Source organism: Toxorhynchites rutilus, chromosome 3 (assembly GCF_029784135.1).
Source record: "Toxorhynchites rutilus septentrionalis strain SRP chromosome 3, ASM2978413v1, whole genome shotgun sequence".
In the NCBI taxonomy this organism is placed as follows: domain Eukaryota; kingdom Metazoa; phylum Arthropoda; class Insecta; order Diptera; family Culicidae; genus Toxorhynchites; species Toxorhynchites rutilus.
The window spans coordinates 138,277,017-138,297,590 of record NC_073746.1 but is presented as its reverse complement, the minus strand read 5'-3'; the positions used below and the strand labels follow the sequence as shown (position 1 = coordinate 138,297,590).

Genomic DNA, 20,574 nt, shown 5'->3' with positions numbered 1-20,574 from the left:
TGATAACATAAAATTGAGCGCTCTATCATATGTAACAACTTTGTCGAAGATTGATTTGCGGCTCTTTTTGTGCAGCTTTTTGGCTTTAATTTGATATGTCGATCATCTGCATCGGTCTAGTAGCTCAAAAGTCATGAATTTTTTAAAAAAAGTCATTTTTTTAAAAAAAAAAAAAGGAAAGAATTGATTTTTTGGGCAACCCTGAAATGCAAATGGTCACCCTACTGAAAAAATAAAAAAATACGGGTCTAATTTTTTGCGATAAAGGACAAAACTACCACTTTTCACGAAAATCTGAGATCTGGTTTGGCATGGAATGGCTGTATAAAGATACAGCGCCCATGGTCCCGAGACCATGAAAATCATAAAAAGCAAATGCAATCAATAATAACGAATACAACATCCAAATATTCTTCAGTTGTAGTATTTCTTCAAAAAAGCTAAACAAAAAAGCCAGCTAGCTAAGTTTAATCTTGAAATGTGACATGAGAGATTATTCCACTTCAAACATATTTGTTTCGACACGACAAATAAAATTAATTATCGACTCTGCACAATGCACAATGGTCCAGGAGATGCATTTAAGTGAAAAATAGCATTCAGAGCTCGACGGTTAATCTCTAGACAAAAATTGTCTTCGACAAAGTTGTTGCTTATGATAGAGCGCTCATGTTTATGTTATCAAAAATAGGGTGACCAAAATTGTCGATGAAATAAAAAATATAACTTTCTTATCTTTATAGATAGAGGTAAACATAGTTGACAATGTTGTAGTCCCAGTTATTTGAGACATCCTTATAGAACAAAGTTTTTTATATCTGTTGAAATAACCAATATAGCACATTTTTTCCAAGTTGCGTATACAAATGAAACACAAATTTGGGATGTGAGGGTTTTTGGGTATGAGAAATGTTCCTATAATGGTATGACACCCCTTCCTCCTCTGGAATGGAGAGGTGGTCCCATAAAAATATTCCACATATTTCAACCAAAAATATTCCAACCAAACATGACAATTGAAAATTTTCGGAAAACTCTGAAGGTAAAAGTGAAAATTCGGAAAATTAAATTCCCATATGTTCTACAATTACATAGTGACAAGTGCTGTTAGTCCATTTGGCGTTTGCGCATATTAATGTGATGAAACGCACTTCTATAACTTCGTCTATCTATACCAAAAAAAAAAAAGGATCGCCAGATGTGTTGACCAAAACTCGAGGAAATACTTGTCCGATTTAGGGCTGTCTTTATTCTATCATATTTTCTGTACAAAACAATTATTCCATGTAACGGAGAAATATTTTATTTACAAGTGGTTGAAAAATCTTGAACGAGAATTGTGTCTGAAAATAATCTGATATTATAATGATGAGTTTTGTTAGAAATACTAGGAATTTTATAGTAAAAAGTAAATTCAACGGAGACGAATAGAAGATCAATCAATGAACAGTTCTGCAATTGGATCCATGAACTTGCTCATAGTAAGAAAACGTGAATGTTTGAAGGTATTGATAACAAAAAACAAATATTTTTGATAACATAAAATTGAGCGCTCTATCTTATGTAACAACTTTGTCGAAGACAGTTTTTGTCTAAAGAATAAATATCTGCCACAAAGTTGTTTTTTAACTAAATTGCATTAGGGTAACCATGAACAAAACGGTTTTTTTACCCTAACTTTTATATTTAGAATTCTACATCGAAATTGGGTCTGATCACGAACGTCACTTCACGGTGAAAGCGAAGTGAATTGTATACAACGTTATTACGGCTGCCACCGTGTGTGTAGAAACCGGAAGAGTTCATCCGTCGTGACAACTTTGATGAACTCGATGTTATTATGAATACCACGATACTGTCATGTCACGGAGAAAAACAGGTATATTTGTCACTTGTGTTTTAGATGGTGAAAGCTAGTCACGCGGAATGGAGTAAGTTTAATTTCGTATTTATTTAGCTTTTTTGTTATCATTTTGAATCTTGTCTTGCTCTTAGAGAAAGAAAAGATAAACAAACAGCAATTTACCCGCTTGGTGGCATTTTTAGAACGAAATCCTAACGTATCCAGAGAACGTAAATTTGTTTAATTGGATTCGATAAATGCGCTATGGGATATAATTGAAGACTAAATAGGTAGCTCCCGTAGACCGATTGAAACATGGCGAAAGGTCTAATTTCGATTGCCTTAAATGAATAGAATTTTTTTGTTTCTATTTTAAGGATTAGACTAACAGAGAGTTGCAACCCCATAAAATGGCAATGGAGGCCACTGGCCCAAAACGATAATTATGATTGATTATGTATAGATTTGTTGATATTTTGAATATAAAATAATAACTGTAATGTTTTTCCTACATTGCAGAGCTGGTTTTTGTAATTCAAACATTCGTAATTGGTGGACAAGAACCGAATCAGGACGATAGTTACATCGAATAAGGCGTTTAATCTTTTGTTATTACGTAATACATATTTTCAACGCTATTGTTTTGAAGACATACTTTGAATGAAAGAATATTTAAGTTTCAAATAAGAAAAAAAGAATCTATCTTTGCAAAGCTTTTAAATTAATAATTTTTAAATTGTTCTCTGGTTCTTTTTCCATAATTTTGATATCCGTCTAAAGAAAATCTGAATCATTTTCTGTTTTTGGCAAATTCCTTGAAACTCATCAGATGTTCCATATGAAAATTATGCTTCTGACCGACGCTACTGACCAGTTTCTGTTTAAATAATTATATCAAACCACATGGCCAGTATATCAAATTACACGAGAATGGGAAGGATAAGATGATTACTTCAGAATCCCATATGAAGGAGCTCAGATTATACTGGTCATGTGAGGGACAAATTCGGGTTTATTCTGTGATATAGAAGATATTATTATTCATCAAAATTGTAGAAACGGTTTTAAAAAATGATTCTAACGTTGACCTATACTAAGTTCTTCCCACTCTTCAAACGAGTAAGACAGAGCTGAGTGCAATAGTATGAGAGATATCGATTATTAAACTGATGATAGTCATGCTTTATCTCTAGAGTAATTTATAGAAAGGAGAAATAAAACTACATTCCCATATGTTCAACAACTACATTATTCAAGAGCAACCAAGTTTTCCTCCTCATCTTTGAACCAGCATTTGATTCAGCAAACTAACGCACCAAGCAAATAATTCATGGAATGAGTCCGATTAGTTGGCATTGAAATACCGAATCATCGAGGTATAATCGCAAACTTGTCATTCTAAAACATACGTTAGATTGAATGGAATATTATCTTATACACTTATTAATTTTACCTACATAACGTTCAAACGTCCGAAATTATGCAACCGACATAACGTTCAAACGCCCGAAACTATGCAACTGGCATGTCTCTTATAAACGGGAATGAACTCTTTCACTTCACGGAGTTTATTTTTACACGTGACAATGATGATAAACACAACAAGATTAAGTGAAGTGTAAGTGACGTGAAAGTGACGTGACAGTGATGTTCGTGATCAGGCCCATTATATAGAGTGAAATTTGTTCTTTCAAATTCCGTTAACAAACATTTTTTATGTTTGCCCCTAGAAAGAATGGCAAGCAATTGAAGAGAACGTATTTTTTGGAAAGAAATATCAATAACTTTGAATGAAGTTGAGATATAGACCAGTTCTGCATCGCAAAATGTTTGTATTAGTATGTTCTAAAAATCGAAGACAGCTCGTATGTAGAGTTTGAAATTTAAAAGTTAGAGTATAAAAACCGTTTTCTTCATGGTGACCCTAACGCAACTTAGAAAAAAGGCGCTGTATTGGTTATTTCAAGAGATAGAAAAAAAAACTTTGTTCTACGAAGATATTTTAAATAACTGGGACTACAACATTGTTGAACTATGTTTACCTCTATCTATGAAGATAAGAAATTTATATTTTTAATTTCATCGACAATCACCCTTTTTTTGATAACATAAAATTGAGCGCTCTATCATATGTAACAACTTTGTCGAAGATTGATTTGCGGCTCTTTTTGTGCAGCTAGCAACACTGATTTAGTTTTGTTTTGTTCGCTTAAGTACATTGATTAAACAATATTATAACTTACCTTAATTAGAAATTGCAGATAGTCGCTACTGTTAAGTACGTTACGTTCAATGAATAGTCCATTGGTTTCATTTTCCGCCTGCTGAATTATATTCTGTATTCGCTATCCTAAAAGCAAAAAAAAGGAAAACCCTCGTTAATTTGTAGTTATATTCCATTACGTCAGTATAAATGAAAAGTTGATTAATACTTGTATACCCATTGGGGAAAATAAAATTATGCTACAATCAAAAACTCTCTACAGAGCATCACTCCAAGCGCAAATGGCAAATGATTACATTAAAACATTTATCGATCGGTGTCCCCTCGTTCGGCGTGGCAATTACAGCTTCCCGAACCAATATTGGCTCATCATCCCACCGGATTTCCACGAGCAGCCTTTCCACCTTTCATGATGAGGTGATCACATTTGTATATCCCGCCAATCACCGCAGGAATCAAACCCCCATTGAACATTGAAATGATAATGAAATTCATCCCCGTTCCAGGCTGGACCCGGTTCGCCGCGGTACATTTCCATTGTCTCGATTGACCCTCTCATAAAATTACCGCGACACAGGATTCAATTACGTATCAATGTGGAGGTATAAAATTCCATCGGTTGGCCACCGCAGAAGCAGATTACGGTCTGATGCCGGGATTCCGTAGTTCCCCCGAGGCTCGGATCATATTTTTTTGTTTGTTTGTTTGCTTCGTAATTGCTCATAATCACGATCAAATTGAATGAACAAAGAATGCTAATTAAGAATTATTACATCAGAACTGCAGAACTATTTGCGACGGCTTTGTAAACAATTTTATAATTTAACTGGAATAATTAATCATTCAAATGTTAAAAAAGTCACTGGAGGGTTGTGTCCGAGACACGACCGCATAGTTGACGTAGGATTCCGTTAGGCTATTTGTTGGTTTTGTATACGTTTAAAGAATTACATCGTTAAACTATTTGAGAATGATTTGGTGGCCTCCTGAGAAGGGCCGTTTAGTTTGGTTGTTGGGTATTGTTTGCTCACTCCACCAGTGTTTACCGAGTGATGATGACAGAAGAATGGTAAACAGTCGTTGGATGGTGCGTATCAGATAAAAGATACCGGAGTGGAACGAGATATGATGAAAACCGCCCTATGTGATCCTAAACGAGATGCTTCCTGTGTTATGAATGGATGAATTAAAGAAAAAATACTCACCAATGTAATATAAGATTATCAATTTCTCTCATCAGTAAAAACATGTTACTTTAATATAGAAAAAACATATTTGGAATGGAAAAGGTAATTTTCTTTTATAATTTTTACTTTCTGAGTGTTTGTTCAACCCAATATGAATTTTAATGGTGTTGTTACCTAATACTATATGTAGAGCAATCACTTCTTCTAATATTTCTTAACTTTTACAATTTTTCTCGCCGTATAAACTTTCCTTGGGTGAAAATGAACACAACAAAACAGACAGCTTAAACCAAACGAACCGTTCTCGAGCGGTGTGCTTATTTATGAAAATTGAAATAAATCGTTTCGTATATCAAGTAATTTTTAACACTACTGCTACCATATACAATTTTACACTTACACTTGTGCTAAATTTTTCACAATATACGATCGATCATTGATATGAAATTTCACGAAGCAAACAACATTAAAGTTCCAAATTTGAATTTTGTTTGCTAGAATTAATCGTATCACTCACCTTACTTGGAATATAAAAATGCCCCCGACTTTCATATATTTGCAATGTCGATTTCCCCCAGGCAGCTTGGTTTTGATGTCTTTGTTAGGGAATACATTTCGGTAGGAACAAAAGTTCCACTAACTTTTATGTATTTGCAATGCCGAATTCCCTCAGGCAGCTTGGTTTTGATGTCTCTGTTAGGGACGGGCCGCATGTGGGTATTTCCGTTAGGATAGGGGTTGAGATTTTTCAATCGTTCGATAGTTAGTTCCATGAAATACATTATTTTCTTCAATATAAAAAATTGTTATGGAGTGTCAAAATCGATTGACGCAAAAAATCATCAATCCATCATGAAATGACTGAGCAATAAGCGTTTGAAGTTGGACAATTTTCACGATGTGCTCGATTCTCGATTTTCAATTTGTACCCCAATATGTTCCCGAAAGACGTAATCCTACGTCAAAAGTATTTCCCAATTTTTTACTAAAATAACCGACAAGTTGAGTATTTTTTTAATGTAGACGAGCGGAAATGTGGAGAGGGTAAGACGGTCAGATCATGCATTACGCTAACGATAATAGTGTATCTTTCACGGGAGGAATAATTTCGTTTCGTCTCTCTGTTACCATTGGTCTGTATAGTAAATGTTAACAGAGAGAAAGAAAAGGAACGCGAGTTGGATGCACTTTCGTCGTTGCATTTAGAAGGGGATTGATAATAACCTTTTTTGTTTCAAATCACATCAGAATTCATAATTTGTGGCTAAGAATGATTGCTAACATACAAAAATTCGAAGTTTCGAAAATTCCTAAAAATTCAATGTTCCACAAATTTCGTCAAAAATAGTTTTACCATCTTGGGCCCATTTTTTAAATTTTCTACATCACTTCTATTGTATATGAAAAATAATTAAAAACATTTTTTGAATTTTCTGCATGACTTCTATTTTGTATGAAAAAATTAGAAAAAAATTAAAAAATATGTATTTTGGATATTGAAAATTGAATTTTTATTTTGTAAATAAAAAAGAGTACTAATTTTTTTTTCTCAGTGTACATTTTTTTCATATTCAACCATCAATAACTCTTTGTAAGACACTATTTCGGTACGACTCATAATTTTTGAGATATGAATTATCAAAGATTTCTCTTACTCAAATCGATACGCCCTTTTCAAAAGTTACGCTTGAAACAGTTACGCAAATTCACAATTGCTGTGGCAAACTCATATTTCCTCTAACCCAAACGGAATACACACTTTCATTCGAATCAAAAATACTCATGTTTTGTCATTTGTCGATTTCATTTGGAATTACTCTATAGGAGGTTTATTCATAATCATAATAAAATTCGACAGTTGACCATTCAAATCAATTGCATTTTCTCACTATTCGTCTTACCCACAGTTCCCCTAAAAGTCATTAGACATAAAGCTGTACTATACTAGAACAACAACGTTCTGGCTCATGTTGTTACATAGAAAAAAAATGCCCCATCAAATTGTTTTACAAATCTACCACAGTTCCAAAGTTGTTGATGTTTTCCTAAAAATGTTGAGTCTTTTTAATTCTACTAATTCTAATTCTAAAAATCTACTAATTACAATGGGTTCAATTATCTGACAAAAAAAGTGTTCATTAAAATTCATTCTCTGCTGTATTTGCAAACAATTCGCTCGTGACAATTAATAATTCGATTGCAACACAATAATGAAATGCACATAATTTAGCACAAATGCAAGGATTTGATAATTATTGGAAAAACCGGATGTCATAACACGACAGCAATGAAATGCGTAAAATGCACTCTATATGCCATCGTTTCGCTGGATTGGAACAAAAACATGTTTGGACTCGTACTGGGATTGCAATTATTTGAATTATATTTTGCTTACTTCCTGTTAGGAGTGGATGTGTTGATGCACATGGGTGTGGTTTCCTATATGCATCGATTGGCATCTGGCAATAATACTGTGCACACTTTTGTGCTGTTGATTTTGCCTCTCATTCATTAAAAAGGTAAAATATCGATACGAATTGCGCTTCCCGGATTATGCTGCATAATCACATAGCCAGTGAAAACAAGAACAATCGATAAATAATATGTCCTCATGACAATCGAATTTAAAATGTACAGACCTGTTCAAATAGCTCCGATGTTGTGTGCGAGCTAGCTTTTCAGAGCATTCCACGAAAATAATGAAATAATTATCCAATAATCTCGAACTGTTTCGTTCGTTCCCTAATCTAGAAAAGTCAAAGGTGTAAACTCTATCGCCACATCTACTACAGAGTGTGGTCCGGTATTTCACATTCCGCGCTAGCCTTGTCCCAAGGGCACCAATAAATCAAGCCGCCCGAAATAAACACAATTTCTAGGGCCCCCGAGCGAAAGAACGATTGCCACCAAACGTTACCATGCCGGTATCGTGCCGAGAATCCAAGGTTCGCTCAACGGTTTTGTGTGTTGCTCCATTAATTACAGTTGAAATCGGTAAAAGTTGCTCCTTCTCTGGGTCTCCATGCAATGTGTGTGTTTGCTCTCAACTCCCGCACTCTCCTTTCCTGTTCGAAACATTAACTACTCCTTCTGCCAATGAGTGCGAGACCTTCATTATCCCCATTTCTAGCAGAAAATACACACTTCACGTGGTGGAAAGTTTAGTACCTGTGTGTATGTTTTCAACCGGATAGATTTTCTTGAATTACATGTTCCCCCGTGGGCAACAACAAAAACAAGGAAAAATCGGGTCAATGAGCAGGGTGCGATTTTTCTCATCTTTTCAGAAATTTTATTTGCTTCCTCACGTGCGTGTATATTAATAGATTCGTCCTTAGCGAAAACAAACCCTTCGAGTAAACAAATGTGTTGATGCACAGTAAAAATGTGAGTTATGGTTCGATTAATGACAACTCACATTTTTACTGGTTTTAGGTAATATTTATGGACACCAACCTGAAATCGACATTGTTGTTTCGATAAAATGAATTGTAATCTAAGGGAATTTTCAAGAAACTTTTGAAAGCAAAATTTGGTCAAATGGTTTCCCGTCGACTACACTGTTCGAAAATTCATTAAAAATGTTCCGGTAGACACGATAAAAAAGTACTTTACATTTCAGTGAAATTTTACCTACCATCTTGAACTGCAAGATCGAAGCTCTCGGGAAACAGCGAAAACTTATTGCAGATCCCAACAACCGTGTTTTTCAAGATTTTTTATTACATCAAGTTTCTATCTCGAATATCACTATTGGGCCATTGGATCGCAAATGAAATTAAATTTCCACATAATCATCGAGAACAAACATTAGAAACCAGCCCAGTACTACCAGAGCGATGGCACAATAATTCAGCTTGGTATACAAAGTTGTGTAATTAGGCGTGGTACACAAATTTCGTGACGCTAAAAATGCGGATTTTGGAACCACTTCACCACTTGTGATGCGAAATAGATGGAGCATGTTTGACAAATCCTGGTAGAATTTCAAACTAAGAGAGATGAAATCCAGAGGAAATCAATGCTAACGTCTGTTGGGAGTGGTGTTTTCAAGCCATCTGGCGTTTGACTGAGAGGAACAGGAGCTGTTATACATTGATGTTGATTTATACAAAAGTTACTACTTGGTTCAACGCAGCAGTTTCTATCGTTATATTTCACTTTTTGCAAAAAAAATACTGAGATGTCCTTACGAGACGAGCAAACCACTCGGCTGAATAATTGCTTCAGCATGACCAATGTGCCCTAGCTTTATTCTGCATCCTGCGATAAAACATGGAATAAGCAAATGTTTAGCAGCCACGACAAAACCATGATCCGGAAGATAAACGCGATATTCGAGATACATTAATGTCGGAGTCTTATTATTGGCTGTTGTTGAGTCTATTACAACACGTGCTTTATCGTCTTGGCTCAGGTAACACACCTCATTCGATCCCAGAATGGAAGCCATCTGCTCATGTTGGAGTGCATTGATTGATTCATTGGGAATTACAAGAGTGGTCAAAATTGTCTGAAGAAGTAGTTGAAATTTTTGAAACAATTTAAACTCCACACATGTTATCTGCATCTGACAGCGAATTAAAAGCGTTGTTTCTCAAACTGGAAACATCCCTACATCCCTAGACTTCGTCTCGGAAAGCTAGTATTTTCCTAGTTTCTGCGGACATTTGAAATTGACTGAAATTAACCTAAATACAGTTCATCATGAAGTGGGACTTCTATGAAACAGTTTCAAATCTACCAGTGAGTTTGAAGCTGTTACAAACAGTTTGCGTTTCCATTAGAGAACGAAAACAAAGACTTGATAACAAGGTTTGATTGGAGGGATGGCACCCAGTTCGGGTGTCTTTGGCCACACTACGTCTCTGTTTAGGAATAAAATGGAAATTTACGTAACGATAACGGCTAGCCCCCCTCCCCACATTAACACAAATTAATTACCGTAACCTCTATTCTTCATCACCTCTCGAAGCGCAATATACTTCCAATCCGTCAGATCCAAGCCTACAAAAAGAGCCAGTGCTTGAGCAGCCGTTAAGCACTTGTTGCTATGTACATTTAATAGAGTTGAATTCTCGGAAATGTTTGCAGCAAAAGCTAGGTCTGATTGGCACTGACCTACAAATAATTGAATATCTTCTAGAACTGCAGGAAACTGCACCTAAGTCATATATGCCCTCAAAGAGGACACATTGTGTAATAATTCTATGTATGTCTGAGAGCGGAAGGCAGTAGAAGCTTTTTCTGAAACAATATCCAGAATTGAAATTTTGTTATCATCATTCTTTATTTCTTTGCTCTTTTCTCAAGAGTATTATTAGAATCTAAACACTTTTCCATTCTCTGCATACCTTGATCATTTAATTCCATTTTAGTTGTTTTTATGGTTTTTACGATTTTTAGGCATACATAAACAAGTATGGGTGTATTGGACACCCGGAAAAAAAATTTCAATCGATTTTTACCTATGGCTTAATGCACTGTGCGACGTCTTGATACAACACGAACTATTCCGGGGCCTATCTGAGCGTCTGTTCACCATGGAGATACGGCTCAAAACAGCGTCTCTTCACCATGGAGATACGGCTCAAAACAGCGTCTGTTCCCTATGTCAGGAGCGGCTGTTCACTGTCCTCGTGCCAGCGGTGACTTGAAACAGATAGTCCTCTGACGTGACTGGGGGTTGGTGCAAGCCCTGCAAGCCATCCGTAAAAATGAAACGCACAGTAAAATTCACAAAGAAATTCGAGACATGACAATCGAACTAGACCCACGCAAAGAACACGGTGTAGATATTGTCTCTCAACATTCTTGCGAGTACCCGAATTCTTTCGGAAATCCTGAGAGGCCACAATTTCAACATTGTAGCGCTGCAGGAGGTGTGCTGGAAAGGTTCGATCATGCGATCGTTTCAAGGTGGTTATACCAGTTACCAGAGTTGCGGCAACAGACACGAGCTGGGTACAGCTCTTATCGTGATGGGGAGTAGGCCGAAACGGGTGATTGTCTGGTGGCCAATCAACGAAAGAATGTACAGATTGAGGATGCGAGGCCACATCTTCGACATTAGCATTATCAAAGTCCACAGCTCCCATTCGATGGCGATAAAGAAGAATTGTACGCGCAGCTAGAGCGTGAATACGGTCGCTGAGCGAAACACGACATCAAAAACTGTCATCAATGATTGGAACGCTCTGGTTGCCCAAGAGGAGGAGTTCAGACCGGTAATTAGTGGGATCAGGGCCCATCCGTGAACCAACGAAAACGGCCTAAGACTTATCGACTTCATTGCCTCCAAGAACATGGTTACACGTAGCATCTTCGTCCAGCACACTTCCAATACCGATACCCAGTTCATTGACGATACCAAGTTCACACTACTAAGGGTCTCACTGCCACTTGCTACTGCTTCAGGGCGCTAACAATACAGCTTCTCTTTGTCCCAGATGATACAAATTATTACACCATATATTGTTCATCAATCCAGATAGTCTTTGCCACTACTCCACCTCGACATGTATCTCATTATATTAACATGAACCTCCGCTAGTGTAAATAACATCTTATTCAGAAAAACATAATACTCTGTCCACTATGTTAAACGGATTTAAATATTATATATAATACTACGACGACTGCTTGGAACCGATAGTTTTCTTCTACATCGATGGTTACGTGTTCCAAATGGATGCATAATGTTTATAATCGCACTTAAAAGTCCACCATCAACATAAAACTCGAAATGAAATAAATATATATCTATTTTTCATTACTTCAAAAAAAATGTAAACAACACTGCTTTTTGTTATTGCAATGCCCACACAAAATGCACATTTTAGACATTGTGTGTAACAAGAAAATTCATATCATTATGTGTAATGTTATTCGATCACTGGGGCTAATTGCCACAACCCACTTAACACTAGAACTACCAACCGGTCAAAATGACCGGTTATATAATTTGTTCGCAAGATTTTGTATTGAAATCTTTTTTATATTTTTTAATGATGTTCTGATTTTTTTTTAAGTTCATGTATTTTTTTTCCAAAAACGTTTATTAATCAGACACAATTACTTATTATCTAACGTTTACAGAGTCAAATTTCACATTAAAATATAACTTATTTTCTATATAATTAAGACTAACAATTAAATAATAACTAAATCTAACACTAGATTAATTGGACCGGATTAGGATTTAGGACTAGGATGGAGCGGGTGGGGTAGTTTGGTTTGATGAGGAGGGAAGGAATCAAACAGAGGTATCATTTCTTTTGATAAAGCATAAGGTTGAGGTCGCGACTAGCTAAGATGTCTCTAACCGGTAAGTCAGATTGCCTTCCTAATGCCCTGAGTGAATCCGATAGGTGAGCCCTGGCAGAATGAAAGTTTCTACAGGACCAGACCACATGCTCGATGTCATGATAACCATCACCACAAACGCAAATATTACTATCAACGATCCCAATGCGATACAGATGTGCATCTAACAAGTAATGATTAGACATGAGGCGGGACATCACGCGAATGAAATCCCGACCTACATTCAATCCTTTGAACCATGCGTTTGTCGATACCTAGGGAATAATTGTATGTAACCAGCGACCCATATTATCTTCATTCCAATTGTGTTGCCAATTGGAAAGTACATAACTACGAGGAGGAAAATTCATGATAGGTTATTTGTCGCTCAAAAATGGTGCCTTCCAAAGCCCCGATCTTAGCTAACGAGTCCGCTTTCTCGTTACCTGTAATGGAGCAATGGACTGGGACCCAGGCTAATGTAATCCTATAAGATTTTTCCACTAGTCTACCCAAGAGCTGTCTTATTCTCATGAGAAAATAGAATGGGGCTCCAATAGGTTTTATCGAACGGATAGCTTCTATTGAGCTGAGGCTATCTGAAAAGATAAAATAGTGATTAATCGACAAGGATTCAATTTTCTCCAAAGCGTGAAAGATTGCAGCCATTTCCGCAACGTTCACCGAGCAGAGATTTCTCAACCTATAATAGGCACTGAAGTTTTCGTTAAATATGCCAAAGTGGAGTGCCATTAATGGAGTGGCCAGTGGAGCCATTAATGCATGATCCATCAGTAAAAAACATTCTATCAGAACTTACTTCGCCAAATTTCGAAGAAAACATAAAGTTCATGTATTGATCAATATTATAAATTATTTTGGTCTCTCACTTCCTTTTTTCGACATACATATTTGGTATACCTATTTATACCGACCGTTCAAAATGACCGGTCGTGATTTTGAATGTTTCTAATACCAAAATTGCTTAGAAAAAAACGTCAATCTGCCACTACGGTGCCAATCAATCAAAGTTTCCGGAACAATTACTGCTTCTAAACCACAAAATTTGGGAAATTTCTAGAATTTCCTAATACATTGTGATGCACTTTTATTTTTTCATTGACAGTTGTTGTATATGGTAGAAATAGGTAATGTTGAAATTAGTGTAGTTGAAATACTCACAATATTGTGGACAATAGGGTTGATTTAAAAACAAATACAGTTGTAGCAGTTTGCAGTGTAAGTAAGTTTTGAATATTTGTATTTGATTGAGGGGGAAAACAATATTCTCAATATTTCTTTCTATCTATTTATAGAACTTAATCCAAAAATTCCGAGACGCCTGAACATATCTAGAGTTTTAGACCACGTAACAGATTCAAGAGAAGACTTTTCTGATATCGATCGTCGGATGAGAATGATCATGAACAAGCTGAAATTTCTGCTGATGGAGCTATCTGCACAATAAGCTGAATGCACTCCAGGAAGGATATAAATAAACAGCATTTTCAAAGCAATACTTGGAAGGGTGGAGTGTGTGTATATGTGAGAATACGTGACTATATGCGTATTAGGGGATACACTATGCTAAAGATTTACCTACTAACATTCAAATTTACTGCAATATTTGCAAAGATTTTCTAAAGATTTTCTAAAACACTATGGAAAACGTAATTTTGACACTTTTTTAAAATTTATGCAAATTATTTTTCTCGTCAAAGCAACAAATTAACTTTGTACAAAATTTATTGGAGTTTTCAAAACTACCTCTCCGTTTGCGGTGCGATAATCATTAATTGAATTATTTATCATCAAAGATTAAAGGGTAACTTTTCATTCGAACAAAAATATCTTTTTGTGTAAAGGTCCTACATGAACGTTAAATGAAAGCTGTTTTATATGGTTAATTATATTTGTTATTAAGTTAGTTAGAAAAAAATTGTGTTAGTCTTCAAAAAGCTTCAAAGCAAAATGATATGCATCTCATCTTCATAGGTTGATTTTTTAAGAAGTTACACCATTTAAAAAATCACTTTACACTTTGCACTCTGTTTCTCTAGCTTTTTTGTCGAGTGTATATCTAAATAAAAATACTATATTTTATGCAAATAGATGTATTTATCATGTACTTGCAATATTAAATTGAAATATATTTTATTATCTGTAAAAAAAATTCAAATTCTTATATTTTGACAACTAAACTTCACACCGGTCAAAATGGCCGGTTTGGTAGAAATAGGTATATAACAACTGTCGGTAGTTCTAGTGTTAAAGCTCGATACAATCTACTTAAACTTGAAAATTAGCTTAACTGATAACTAATAATCATATGTACTTTTACTAATGTTTATTTCAATCGATGCTCGATTATAAATAGATATAAAAATATTAAATGTAGGTCATTAAAATTTGTCAATCACAAGCGCTAGACAGTACTAGTACTGTTAAATTGATACCGCGGAGAACTACTTTAATTTATGACGTTAAGAGAACTCTTTTGTTACATTTTGTAAATTATTGGAATAACACAATTAGTTGTTTCATCTCACTTTGAAGCTTCTGCCACGACGTACATTGATGTATATTTCCACGGTATCAATACGACGACTTTTTACATATCGTATGTTTCGCAACAAAAAAAAAGAATGAATTTTCGTACGATGAGAAACTTTATTACGTCAGCAGCACACACTGTCAGCTCGGCACCCTGCAAAAGACGCGTTTAGCAAATAATTTAAACAGAGGCACGTAACACTTGCAGCAATTCCGCGCTCAAGTACGTGATGCCCATACTTTGAATATCGAATTTCAATGCCCCCTTCGCGGACCGCCGTTAAACGTAGTTTCGCTGGCTGGGGTGGGTAAACATGAGCAGGAGGAGTAGGGGGAGGAGGAAATGGGTTGCGAATAAACAATGGATTTAGTATTCGTTCGCACGGTTCGTCTTGTGAGTTCGAGCGTTTTTCCCTCAAATTTCAAGGCCATTCCGTCAGAGAGTCAATTGCTCAATTCTGGCCGATTTGGAGCGGGTCGAGGTCGCGGTGTCGCGGTTTGACGTTTAGACCGCCGAGATGAAAAATGTGTGCCATGAAAAACTAGTCCATCTAGTTCCCCACTTGGAAAAAGCGGGGACGGAAAAACTTCAATTAGATGTTTATTAGCCTCATGAAATAATCATTTCACAACAGAAGAAAAAACGGCGCAAGGTAAAGTTCCACAAGCGTGTCCTTAAGCGTACCAAGATTGGCAACCACTGACACAATGCTACAAGTGAATGGTCAGATAGAGATTTGAACAGACAGGCACGTTTAATAGTAATTATATATCAATTACTTGAACAACCAAGTGTGGCAGTTTGAATTGCTCCAAACGGTCCAAACGTTTTTATATTGTCCTCGGGAGCAGGCAGAATGCGATTGAAAGAACAGTCTGGCACCGAATGGTTAGCAGCTCCAATAGATATTCGATTGTCTAATAGATTTCGAACAGAACATACATGTTTTGTCGGAAAGTGCTTTTTGTTCGAACTCTTGGCAATGAATGGGGGCTCGTATGATCTAATCTTCCAGTGTTCAGGGGGAAACTAATTGTTGGATTGTCCATAGTGATTTGAACGTTTTCATATGTCAATAAACACAGTGTCAAGGTGTTCAAATGGCTTCAACATTAAGTTTTCGCATATATTACGTTGACAAAGGATGTGTTCGAGTAATGTTTGCTCAGTATAAATGTGTCGGATACAACATTTGTACCTTTCAACAGTTTTCAATTTACTCGAAGCAGATAGTATGGTCAAGATAAATGTTTCCTAAGCCATAGGTTTGTAATGCTTCATACACACATTCTTAACGGTTCGAAAACTTCTCCAGGTACGCATTCCAATTTGTCAAGATCTCCGAGTTTCAAACTTGACATTTTCAATTCATTATATTCTATTCATTCTATTCATTCGATGTGAATAGAAACACTGTACTGATTGTTGTTTTCATTTGAAAGAATTTCTTTATGATGGTTTATGTCAAACGCTACATCCACACAGCTAATGAGTTGATAACATAGAGACGCAAGAACGCTTATCATTAGAGTAAAATTATATCGAAGGTCGTACAAGTTGATCGCATGGGTCGTATCTTTCATCATACAAACAGTCCAGTTATGCATCAAAACCACCGACAAAACCGAGTACATGGCTCTGGGATCCTCGGTCAAACTGTGGTGAGTATCGCTTTCGACCTCAATTAATGCGTTTGAACCGAACATTGTAAGATTGACAACCCAGAACCAGTTTCAAATTTAGTTCAATACACATGTTTCAACATAGAAGTATCATGCCGTATAGCCGATTCTTACTTGAAATAGTTGACGATATATTATCCTAATTATTATTTCTAGAGCTATCGTGCTGTATTTCTAATATTGTCATACCGACAGAAACATGGCTACGCTCGGACATGTCTAACTCGAAACTCACTTCAAAGTATAGCATTTTCCGGTGACATCAGAGTTTTTTTTTCAATCAGAAATCAATGTTTGATCAAAATACGATATTCCTCTTGTTCTATATTCTATCCCAGTGGTTTTCAACCTATTTTACTCCACTCCCACCTTTACGAAAATTAATCCCAATTTTTTCCCCCCTATCAGTATTTCGGAAGATAGTCTGTAGTATACCAGTAAAATAGTAAAATAATACGAACGGTTTTCAATTTAAATTTGCGAAAAAAATGATTTTATACTTGTAGAACACCTCATGGCATCTTCGATATTCACTCTGTTACAGTGTTTTGTTTCCATCAGCAGCATTGTAGGAAATCCAGATTCACATAAATACTACGCAAAAGACAACAACACTCGTAACGCTTATTCCGCATATCAGGATAAGAATCGATCATTTGAAAATCGATGAGTTTGTTCTGAAATCGATCCGAAACTTTCGTCACTGCCAGTCGGAAGGGATTTCGAATCATATCTATATCTTGATCTTTGATATAAGGAAAATATGTTTCAAGTTTAACTTGTTGTAAAAAGTCTTGACAAATGCTGTATAATTTCCTTGATGCATTTGGGAAATTTGTTGAAAGTTATAAGCAAATTCATAACATTGCATGAACATGGCGGTAAAACACGACAAACATATTACGGTGGGTTTAGGCTAGTGATATATTCATAAGAAGAAATATGATGGAATTTATAGAAAACTTATATAACCAATATATTCATATTTTCGATGAATTTATTCATCTGAAGAAGAACTGCATCCAACTTTAGTGATTTTTCACCAGTGAGAAATTCAAAGATGGAGTCCACCAAGCAAGAAATTCGCCATATTTGCGAGGTAAAACTGCAACGAAGGTTGCCGAAAAAATTCGTGTAGTTTATGGACCCGATACTGTAAAGAATCGCACAGCACAGTGTTGGTTTGATCGATTTCGTTCTGGTGTATTGGCTGTCGAAGATACACCCCGTACTGGTAGGCCAATCGTCGTGGAAACCGATAACATCGTTGAAATCATCCAAGTAGACCGGCATGTGAGCACTCGCTCGATTGGCCAGGAACTGGATATAGACCATAAAACCATTTGGAACCATTTGCAGAAGATTGGATTCCAAAAAAAGCTGGATGTATGGGTGCCACACGAGTTGACGTAAAAAAAATTTTTAGACCGAATCAACGCCTGCGATGCACTGCTGAAACGGAACGAACTTGACCCATTTTTAAAGAAGATGGTGACTGGTGATTAAAAGTGGATCACGTACGACAACATAAAGCGAAAAAAGTCGTGGTCGAAGCGCGGTGAGCCGGCCCAAACCATTGCCAAGCCCGGATTGACGGCCAGGAAGGTTTTGCTGTGTGTTTGGTGGGATTGGAAGGGAATCATCCACTATGAGCTGCTCAACTATGGCCAGACCCTCAACTCGGTTCTCTACTGTGAGCAGCTTGACCGTTTGAAACAAGCGATTGACCAGAAGCGGCCAGAAATGATCAATAGGAATGGTGTTGTTTTCCACCAGGACCACGCTCGACCTCACACATCTTTGATGACCCTCCAGAAGCTACGGGAGCTCGTATGGGATGTTCTATTGCTCCCACTGTATAGTCCGGACCTGGCTCCAAGTGATTATCATCTCTTCCGGTCCATGCAAAACGCTCTTGGTGATATTAAGTTGGCCTCAAAAGAGGCTTGCGAAAACTGGCTGTCTGAGTTTTTTGCAAATAAGGAGGGAGGGTTTTATAAGGGGAGGATAATGAAGTTGCCTTCTTTTTTTTATCCCTTTTGTTTTATTTTAGGCTCATTAGCATTTTAGCTGTAACAGAGCCGAATTTCAATCGTGTACATGTCACATGTTTATCATATCTATAATTAGCACATTACACAGTTGCCATGTTTTCGGCGTTAGAGTATTCCCTTCTATACCAATGCATATGGTACACATTTACACAGTTGCCATATAGGCGTAAGAGTTTTCGTTCTGTTCTTCCATTATCCAGTTAGACCGGATAGCGGAGACAATTGATTGATCATTGTTGAGTTATTTATAGAACAGCAGCCCGATGTGTCTTGCAGAGCAGACCAGTTGTATGGATGAATCGATCTTATTTCGACCGTGGATCGATCTCCATCGCTGATGATTGTTGCGTGGACGTAGCTATTCTGTAACAACACAAAGATGGTCAATGAGGGCCCTGAGTTTTGAACCCACGATCGATCGCTTACTAAGCGAACGCGCAACCAATGTGGCTACGGAGACCCCCTAAGTTGCCTTCTAAATGGCAACAAGTTTGCGAACAAAACGGCGCATATTTGACTTAAATTGGATAATTTTAAGTATATTAAATAAAGCGTCAAATTTCGATCAGAAATACGACATTTCTTTTTCCCCAACCCTATATATTTAACCCGTTTACATCTATTTTCGCGTGAATAAATCCAGCTATAGCTATAAATCTCCCTAATGTAAACGTGTCTATTTATTATTGAAAAGACGATGAATTAGAAATATGTTTTTAAATACCGTCGATGAGGGTGAAATTGGGTCAAAAATGGAGTTACTATTAGTAATATTTCGACAAATATTGCAAATATTTTTGAAAGCTGTGAGCCGTTTAATAGTAGACATATTTCCAAAACTTCCAATGCATAATACTTAACTGTAGTACAAATAGCCATCAAATAACACCTCAGAAAAAGTCTCATGTCCAGCATTATACAGAACTACAAAAATTGTAAATATTGGATAGAATGATTCTTCAAAGTCTTGCCAGATGGGCCATTACTGATTTTAAACATCAATTTTTTTTTTCCATTCGAGTTTCAATATTTTCGAAATAATCTCTTATTTACACTGAGCGGGACTGAGAAAGAGGTCAAGCTTAAAATTAAATTCCATGCCAAACCGATATAGTGATTGTCAGATTTTCATGAAAGTTGGTAGTTTTATTCCTCATCGTAAAATATTAGACCTGTATTTTCTTCATCAGGGTGGCCATTTCCATTTTATGGTAGCCCGAAAAATCAACTTTTCCCCCTTTTTTCCCAAAATGACCTGTTTTCAAAAATTCATAACTTTTGAACTACTGGACCGTTTTATATGATCGATATATCAAATTGAAGCCAACGAGTTTTGTTTTTTTATATATATAGGACTACGTCTTACATTAAGGATGCCAAATCAGAAAACAGGTCACGTTTTTATGAAATAAAGTTAACGTTAATAACTATTTTTGATGCGAACGGATTTCAACGATTTGCATACCAATCGAATCGGAAACATTCTAAGATTTGTTTGTTATGCCATACATTACAATTCCATAGTCTATATATGGTTTAAATTGATGAAAATTGGAAGCTTTCCCATTTCCCCATACATTTGTTCTATCCATTTGTGTGCTTTCCCGAACAGAGCTGTCAATAACGAGCAACTTATGTAGCCGCTAGAACAGAAACAGTCGGAGACGAATGAATGGTTGGAATTAAAGTCTCCGTGAATAAAGGAAATGAAGAAGAAGAAGAAGA

The 20,574-nt window shown here is 36.3% G+C and overlaps 1 protein-coding gene across 1 annotated transcript in view; it reads right to left on the bottom strand.

The window, feature by feature from the left end:
* The window catches only part of LOC129779143 (protein gustavus), a 385,901-nt gene that overhangs the window by 284,526 nt on the left and 80,801 nt on the right, over positions 1-20,574 (bottom strand). Inside the window, exon 2 of the mRNA XM_055786428.1 lies at positions 4,087-4,193. The gene's annotated coding sequence lies outside the window, so the exon portion shown is untranslated. The remainder of the gene's footprint in view (positions 1-4,086; positions 4,194-20,574) is intronic.